The sequence below is a fragment of the Parasteatoda tepidariorum genome, chromosome 9 (genome assembly GCF_043381705.1).
Source record: "Parasteatoda tepidariorum isolate YZ-2023 chromosome 9, CAS_Ptep_4.0, whole genome shotgun sequence".
NCBI classification, from domain to species: domain Eukaryota; kingdom Metazoa; phylum Arthropoda; class Arachnida; order Araneae; family Theridiidae; genus Parasteatoda; species Parasteatoda tepidariorum.
This window is the reverse complement of record NC_092212.1, coordinates 79,574,872-79,583,775: the sequence shown is the minus strand read 5'-3', so window position 1 is coordinate 79,583,775 and position 8,904 is coordinate 79,574,872. Positions and strand designations below refer to the sequence as shown.

Here is an 8,904-nt window from a genome sequence, read left to right as displayed (position 1 = left end):
GCAGTACATTAAATATTAAACAAAGTTTACAACGACGCTAAAAAATTCACTTCATAATAAAATTAAAAAAAAGAAAAAGAAAAAAAGTATATTTTCATATCATTCTGTCCGCGCAAGCTTATTGTAATTCTTCAATTTTCATTTTTATCACTTTGAAATAATTTATCTCTTTCCTGAATAGTAAAAAAAAAGAGCTCCTTCGTGCAAGGAAATTCCATCTCCATCATTTATAAGCTTTCATCCATCATTGATTATAAATTTGTCTAAGATTTATCAGTTACCCGTCAGATGGCGCTATAGGGCATTGAGTCGTCAGCATGCGATGATGTCGAGGGCGAAGATCTCCGTGAATGCAATGTCCATTCGAAAGTGACGATAAAAAAACAGTTAATCATTCGATTTGAAATGAAAAAATAAAGAATGAATTTGATAATTCACCCTCTTATTTCTTATGAACAGTTCATGAAATTATTTTAAGTACCTAGTACCTTTATAAGGGTGAGTACTTTTACTTTAATTGTTAATGATATTTTATAACACCTGTCAGACCGCTAAGCCATATGTTGCGTGCAGTCAACAGTTGTCGACATAGAAGGTCGATAGTGGTGGGGGATGTAAGGTTTTATAGTGGGGGAGTTTATTTAATTTTATTTCTCCCCTCTTTTATTTTCTTTATCGGAAACGAACAATCTGTTGTTTGTTTCCGGCTTTTCAAAATGATCCCGTTTAATTTGATACCTAGAGCCGGTCTTTCCTGTTTCACATAAATCGAATCCTAATATGACATCCGAATATTTTTTTTTTCTTTTCTAATTTTTTTAAAGATATAGTTGCTGACCTGTAATATAGTTCGAATACAAGTTTAGAAAAATATTGAATTTTTTCTCTTTACAAAATGTTAATGTTCATAAAATTTTTGATTTTTAAAACAATAATAAAAAATGTTTTAATTACTCAGTTTAGTTATTGTTTCACAATATAATTTTTGAAATAATAATAATAAAAATATTTGAATTATTTTGTTTCATCGTTGTTTCCACGACGTTCTTTTTAAAATAATAATTAACATGTTTTAATTAATCGTTGTTTTACAATATAATTTTTTAAAATAATAATAAAAATGTTTCAATTTTTTTGTTTTATCGTTGTATTTCAATATAGTTTTTAAAAAAGATTAAAACTTTTTCAATTGGTTTGTTTTGTCGTTGTTTCACAATATAATTTTTATAATAATAATTAACATGTTTCAATTATTTTAATTAATCGTTGTTTCACAATATAATTTTTGAAATAATAATAATAATAAAAATATTTGAATTATTTTGTTTCATCGTTGTTTCCACGACGTTCTTTTTAAAATAATAATTAACATGTTTTAATTAATCGTTGTTTTACAATATAATTTTTTAAAATAATAATAAAAATGTTTCAATTTTTTTGTTTTATCGTTGTATTTCAATATAGTTTTTAAAAAAGATTAAAACTTTTTCAATTGGTTTGTTTTGTCGTTGTTTCACAATATAATTTTTATAATAATAATTAACATGTTTCAATTATTTTAATTAATCGTTGTTTCACAATATAATTTTTGAAATAATAATAATAATAAAAATATTTGAATTATTTTGTTTCATCGTTGTTTCCACGACGTTCTTTTTAAAATAATAATTAACATGTTTTAATTAATCGTTGTTTTACAATATAATTTTTTAAAATAATAATAAAAATGTTTCAATTTTTTTGTTTTATCGTTGTATTTCAATATAGTTTTTAAAAAAGATTAAAACTTTTTCAATTGGTTTGTTTTGTCGTTGTTTCACAATATAATTTTTATAATAATAATTAACATGTTTCAATTATTTTAATTAATCGTTGTTTCACAATATAATTTTTGAAATAATAATAATAATAAAAATATTTGAATTATTTTGTTTCATCGTTGTTTCCACGACGTTCTTTTTAAAATAATAATTAACATGTTTTAATTAATCGTTGTTTTACAATATAATTTTTTAAAATAATAATAAAAATGTTTCAATTTTTTTGTTTTATCGTTGTATTTCAATATAGTTTTTAAAAAAGATTAAAACTTTTTCAATTGGTTTGTTTTGTCGTTGTTTCACAATATAATTTTTATAATAATAATTAACATGTTTCAATTATTTTAATTAATCGTTGTTTCACAATATAATTTTTGAAATAATAATAATAATAAAAATATTTGAATTATTTTGTTTCATCGTTGTTTCCACGACGTTCTTTTTAAAATAATAATTAACATGTTTTAATTAATCGTTGTTTTACAATATAATTTTTTAAAATAATAATAAAAATGTTTCAATTTTTTTGTTTTATCGTTGTATTTCAATATAGTTTTTAAAAAAGATTAAAACTTTTTCAATTGGTTTGTTTTGTCGTTGTTTCACAATATAATTTTTATAATAATAATTAACATGTTTCAATTATTTTAATTAATCGTTGTTTCACAATATAATTTTTGAAATAATAATAATAATAAAAATATTTGAATTATTTTGTTTCATCGTTGTTTCCACGACGTTCTTTTTAAAATAATAATTAACATGTTTTAATTAATCGTTGTTTTACAATATAATTTTTTAAAATAATAATAAAAATGTTTCAATTTTTTTGTTTTATCGTTGTATTTCAATATAGTTTTTAAAAAAGATTAAAACTTTTTCAATTGGTTTGTTTTGTCGTTGTTTCACAATATAATTTTTATAATAATAATTAACATGTTTCAATTATTTTAATTAATCGTTGTTTCACAATATAATTTTTGAAATAATAATAATAATAAAAATATTTGAATTATTTTGTTTCATCGTTGTTTCCACGACGTTCTTTTTAAAATAATAATTAACATGTTTTAATTNAAGAAAGTGAAAAAAAAACAACATAATTTAATCGCATTTATGTCAATATATTGCAGGCAAATCTTAAAGTAAAATTTTAAATATTAACCTGGTCGAATTTAAGTTTCAAGTTTTCAGCAACGGAAATTGAAAATAAATAACGTGAAATCAACTATAACATTACTTAAAAAATTAATTCAAAACGTAGTTCATACTTTTTACATCCAAATTATTTGGAGCGTGTTCTATCACGAACAGAATTTCTGTTGAAACTTATATTTAATGCATTTAATTAGATATTTTCAACAACTTGGGGGGTATTTTTGAAATCGTTCTCTTTTTTTGATGGATTTTCAATGACTTTCAATACGACAGTTGTGCTTTCTATTGTCTAGTATTCCTTTCTCATAAAAAGATAGGCAGAGAATGCGTGAATTGTGGTGTTTAATGGAATACTCTACATTTTTGAGCCACGACTCAAAATAAACACTCGTATTTACGTAGATACTAAAAAGCACTGCCTCCTGCTCGCTCCGTCAGCCAACCCCTAGAATTACCTTTAAGCATTTTATTTATTTTTTTGGATGATAAACAGATTTCTATATCTAAATTAAAATATTTTATAGATCTCAAAATATTTTAAACGAGGTTAATGTTAAATTTTTTATTGAATTAACACATTCACAGATTTTTGTGTTCGATATTATCGGGGTAAAATCGGGGTATCTTATATTTAATGTTTAATATTTCTGAAATGATTCATAAGTTTATAATGTGAATCATAAAATGTTGCGCAATGAAGTAATATGAAGGCAATTAAAGAAAGACCGCATACAGCTCGTTTTAGCTTTTAATATAGAATAATCAAAAATGTAAATGTAGCAGAGAAAATGAAAAAAAAAGATAAATAATTATTACAGATTAATACTTTTAAATCAGACTAAATGAAATATTCTATAGATAAATAATACTTTTATAACTTTTATTAATTTAACTTTGATAAAAAAAGAAATCTGAATCTTAATGTGAGAAAATTGGGTCATTTATTTCCTGGCCAATAAGAAGGATCAAAAGTTATTCAGGGTGGCAGGTTTATTTCTTTGTGTACTGTACATCGCTATTACTTTTAAATTAAAGTTAGTTAATGAAGGCAAGATAAGTAAAAACAAGTATTTCTCCGTATTTAGTCTGATTTGTCTTTTAAATTTAAGCAGCTTTGTATCTCCCGCATTACATCAAAAATATTCCAATTATGCAAAATAATAAGTTTTTTTTTTGTAAAATAAAGGAAAGCAACATATTTAAAACTGTTTCTTTGTTTTTAAAATAGCTTGATAAATACAAAGTAGGCTTTGGAAGAATTCAAATAAATAAAAATTATTAGATTATGTTTCAGCAAATTTAAGTGAACGCTTTTCTTTAGAATTATACATATTTTAACATTTAAATAATATGATTAATAATTTTGAACGGAAATGAGCTTTTGTGGATTCAACTTGTTTGAACAAAAATTTACTTGTGACTTTTAAAATATTATTAAAGCAATAATATAGGCCTTCTAAGTAAATTCAAACCATCTTGAATGCATAAAAAATTAACAATTTAAGAATGTAATAAGTTAAAGTGAAATAGTAGAGGAAATTCAAGTAATTCACGATAATTTTTCATGGAATACCCGTTTTTTATTCCAGGAAAATATCTTTGTAGATGTAAAAAAAGTATTAATAGAATAAACTAAATAAATACATAATAAAAACTATATTTTACACCAGAAAGTTGAAGTTAATTTTTAATTCTATTGAAATTTACCGTCTGCATCCCATGAATATATAATTGTTAATAGATAGTGCATTCCGAATAAAAATTAGTTAATGTAGAAAAGGCTAGTTTAAATATTTTATCATTGAAAATTACCTTTCATCGATTACTAAATCCCTCCGGAAATGCTTTCAGCTAGAAGCTGCAAATTCAATTTAAATAGTAATTCGAACACTGTGCAGCGTATCTTTTCCAAACTACTTTTATTTTTTAATTAAATGTGAAAGTTGCAAACGCTAAAAGGAGTGTCTCTCGCGAGCTTTTAAAGCTCTATATACCGCATTACAAATAATTCCGACGATAAATTTAAAATGTCTATATCTATAAATTAAGTATGTCCCACAGTTAAATATACGTAAATTACTTGTAAATAGACTCAAGGTTTAAAATTAAAATATTAATATTCGCAGACGATATATCAGAAGTTTAAGTTTCATCCAGTCATTAAAATGTCGTCTGCTCTGTAGTTGGAGCCTTGAAATATGTATAATATACTCTTATTAAAGGTTTTAATTTCTGCAACAACAGATTTTACCCTTAAATAAATAGTCCCGTTACCATATTATGAATAAATGATTCTAGTATTTACGAAAAGTTATGACGTAATTTTCGTAACAAATGGCGGTTGTTCCTTTGTTTGAATGAACTTGAGTTTTTCCTATGATTTTTGTTTAGTGTAACTGCTGATAAAAAAACGAATCTATCATAGAAACATACAGAGGTACAGTGCTAGTTAATCATTACAGATTTGTAATCCACCATGATAATGCAAAGCCACACATAAGTTCGGCAATTCACACAAAGATACTAAAGCTTTTATGGCAATTATGGCATGTGTTACCCTTCCTACCATACTTAACTTTCCAACTACAAACGTCTGCTTCTTTTGCTGTTTTTATGGTATAACATTCAATTAATGTATCTTTGTAAATCAGCACTTTTTTTTTCTTCAGTTTTTTGCTACTAAAAATGTGTCTTCCTCTTACAATAATTTTATGCCACACTTTGAAATTACAGGGACACATTATCGAACAAAATTACTAATAGGTGATTCATTAATCAATTCAATCAATTGATTGATTTTCATTCTAAATAAACTTTAAAAAAAACGCTAAGGAAAAAATCTTTGCCACTGACTGAGTGTTCTATGAAAATTGGTGCAAAAAGTTTCAAATCCTATAAAACGACTGATTCTTTGAAGAACTATACCAGATTTATAAAACTAATATTTCTTAAATGGCAATGGTTTTAAGAAATTGAAGCGACACCGCAGTATTTCAGAAAACACAAATTTTGAACAAAAGTTTGCCAAATAAATTTGTTTTAAATCTGTTATTATCTTATGCCTCGCAATTGTTTCAGTGATTTTCTAATTAGGAAATAAAGTCAAATGTATTGAAATATTTTTTTTTAAATGCAAAAAAAACGAAAATTTAGAAACTTTCGATATTTATTGAAACTTTTTAACGGTGAATAAAATGTGAAGTATGTGTTTAGAAATGTTTTTTTCCCTTATTTTTTTTAAACAGTTTAAATTTTGTTTCTTATTTTTGTCAATTTCAAATTTCATCCTAATAAAATGCAGATTTTTTTTAATTAAACAAATAAAAATTGATACGTTATCGATACACTTATTTTTGTAACTAATTTTTCCTCCCTACCTGGTAGCGTTAATCTTTAATATATTAATTCCACCTATTTTTAATTAATTAACTCTTATCCTGTAATCTCGACATTGCAGGAATATTTTTTCTTCTGAAATTAAAAGACCTCGCAAATTAAATCGCGGTAAATATCCCGCAATTAATATACAGTACCGAAAAATTTAAAAATTGCTGTTGTTGGTTTTTAATAACCAGTAATTGAAAACTAATTAAATGAATATCTACTCCTTTTCTAATTAAAAGCTTTTCAATTTGTATTATTTTTTGTTTAATTCTAATGAGCTTCATTTTTATACCCTTTTACGTTAATTAATTTTGAGAACAGAATCACTGTTTAATAAAATTACTCTAATTCTTCTGAGATTTCGGGAAATTTACAAGCATTAAGAGATAATATCAGAAAAGTATGTAACAAATAACAAAAGCCGTGTACGACATCCTCAAGAGATATCTCTAATTTAAAATTTTCTCTTTCATGATTTGGTAATTGCATATTTCATTAAATCCTTTGAGGGAAATTTTAAAATGGAAAAACATTTGAGAATGAAAGTCTGAATCTTTTTGCGGAAACGCAATTAAATCCCAGTAACAAATTCAAGTATGGAGTTCAATAGCTTTTATAGACTCCATTTCGAAAATAATTTCTCATAGAATAAGTAGACTGATATTAATGAAAAATATTATTCATAATGTCCTTTCATCATAAATAATATTTATGGGCCCCTCCGAATCAGATTCAATCCTCGACTCCGCCAAGACCTTGGCCAAGTTTGCCAAGGCCAAGATCTGCCGAGTACATGTGTACTGTGGAATCGAAAGTTCTGGTTGGTCGCCCTTTCTGATCTATGTGTTTAAATTGAGGAAGTGGTCTCCTGAATGAGTGGTGCTGCCATCTATCCGGTGGGTTCGGAGCTAAGATGCACTTTCACCCTTCCGGTGCACTTTCCTGATTTAAATCGCAAAAGGCCTATGGCTGGTGAGCTTGGATTGTTCAAGTTTAATTAAAAACAACACAATATTTATTAACTAATGGTTTCCAACCCCTGCTCGTTTCGCTCGCCAACACCCGGAACTGCTTACACAGTACCTTTCTGACTGTTTCACAATTCGAGCTCACATTACTAGCCAATTGGTTAGTTATGTATTTTGCATGCATGTAGCTTTGTACTCTGTTTTAAATGAAGTTCTGGAAATATGCAACATATTCATTCTAGGAAACCTTTGAATTATAAAGCTTTCAATCAATATACATATATATTAGGATTCGATATCTATGCTTTTCAATGCTACATGAAAATTATATTGTAAACAAATAATTCATAGGATTTCTCTATGTGCTCAATTTTAATTATCAGTGTTTGAAGTAATTGCATTTTTAAGACCTTTATTCTTAACAACGTAAGAAAATGAAAGCATAAGTCTAAAATATTATGTTACCCACTCAAGTGAATAACCTATTTAGAATAGAAATATATAACCTTTCTGCCGAACTTATTGCTCAGTTTTTTTTCAGCATTTCGGTACACGCGCGAGAGAACTCTGAACGGAAATAGGTTTATTGAAAGGCCAATTAATCATTTTCTTTTTCATGCTTATGACTGCTCCTTCACTTGATATTTCAGTTATTTGTCCAATTCTTTCTCACGCGAAAAAAAATATTCATTTGTTTGGTAACAATATACACAAGCATTAAAGTTTTATCTAATACAAATATTACGAAATATTAGGAATTTTTAGAAAATTTTTATTAACTCGCGAACGTATCTAAAAAGGGTGACTCTTACCATTAAAATTTTGACCAAATTTGCGTCTAGCTAGAGCATTTAAATCTCTATTAGTTTCTGTACTTGATGACAACGCAAATTTCAATCGTTTCCTGGCCATTACGATCAGAATTTATTGTCATGAATTAATCTTAAATTAAAATTAATCTTGATTTATTAATTAAAAGAGAGATGATAAAATTAATTAAAAGAGAATTAATCTTAAATTAAAATTTCAACGACAGTCTGGCAAAAGTATTTAATCTTTCACGGTCGTCTTAAATGTAAACATAGTTCTCTCACTGGTCAGAATTAATTTTTGTCAGAGAAACATAATATGCAGGATAATGAAGATAAAAAAGAGCAAGCACTTAAACTTAATTTGTAAAATATTATTTTGAATAATTTATCTATCTTAAATATACCTACAAAGCCTATCGATTTTTAGAGAACAATGCTATTGAATACTCTAAGAGCTATATGGTTTTCTGCTGTGGAGGCTATGAGCAGACATACGACTGGAACGGTTAAATCCTTTCAAAACTGAAAGCAGATATACGACAAGAACTGTAAAAAGCCTTGGAGTCTGAGAGCAGACTAACGACTGGAACGGTTAAATCCTTTCAAAACTGAAAGCAGATATACGACAAGAACTGTAAAAAGCCTTGGAGTCTGAGAGCAGACTAACGACTGGAACGGTTAAATCCTTTCAAAACTGAAAGCAGATATACGACAAGAACTGTAAAAAGCCTTGGAGTCTGAGAGCAGACTAACGACTGGAAC

General features: G+C 26.3%; 1 protein-coding gene across 1 annotated transcript in view; it reads left to right on the top strand.

Annotated features, from left to right (window-relative positions):
* Positions 1-299: 299 nt before the first annotated feature.
* The window catches only part of LOC107443541 (rabphilin-3A), a 90,313-nt gene continuing 81,708 nt past the window's right edge, over positions 300-8,904 (top strand). Inside the window, exon 1 of the mRNA XM_071185881.1 lies at positions 300-498. The gene's annotated coding sequence lies outside the window, so the exon portion shown is untranslated. The remainder of the gene's footprint in view (positions 499-8,904) is intronic.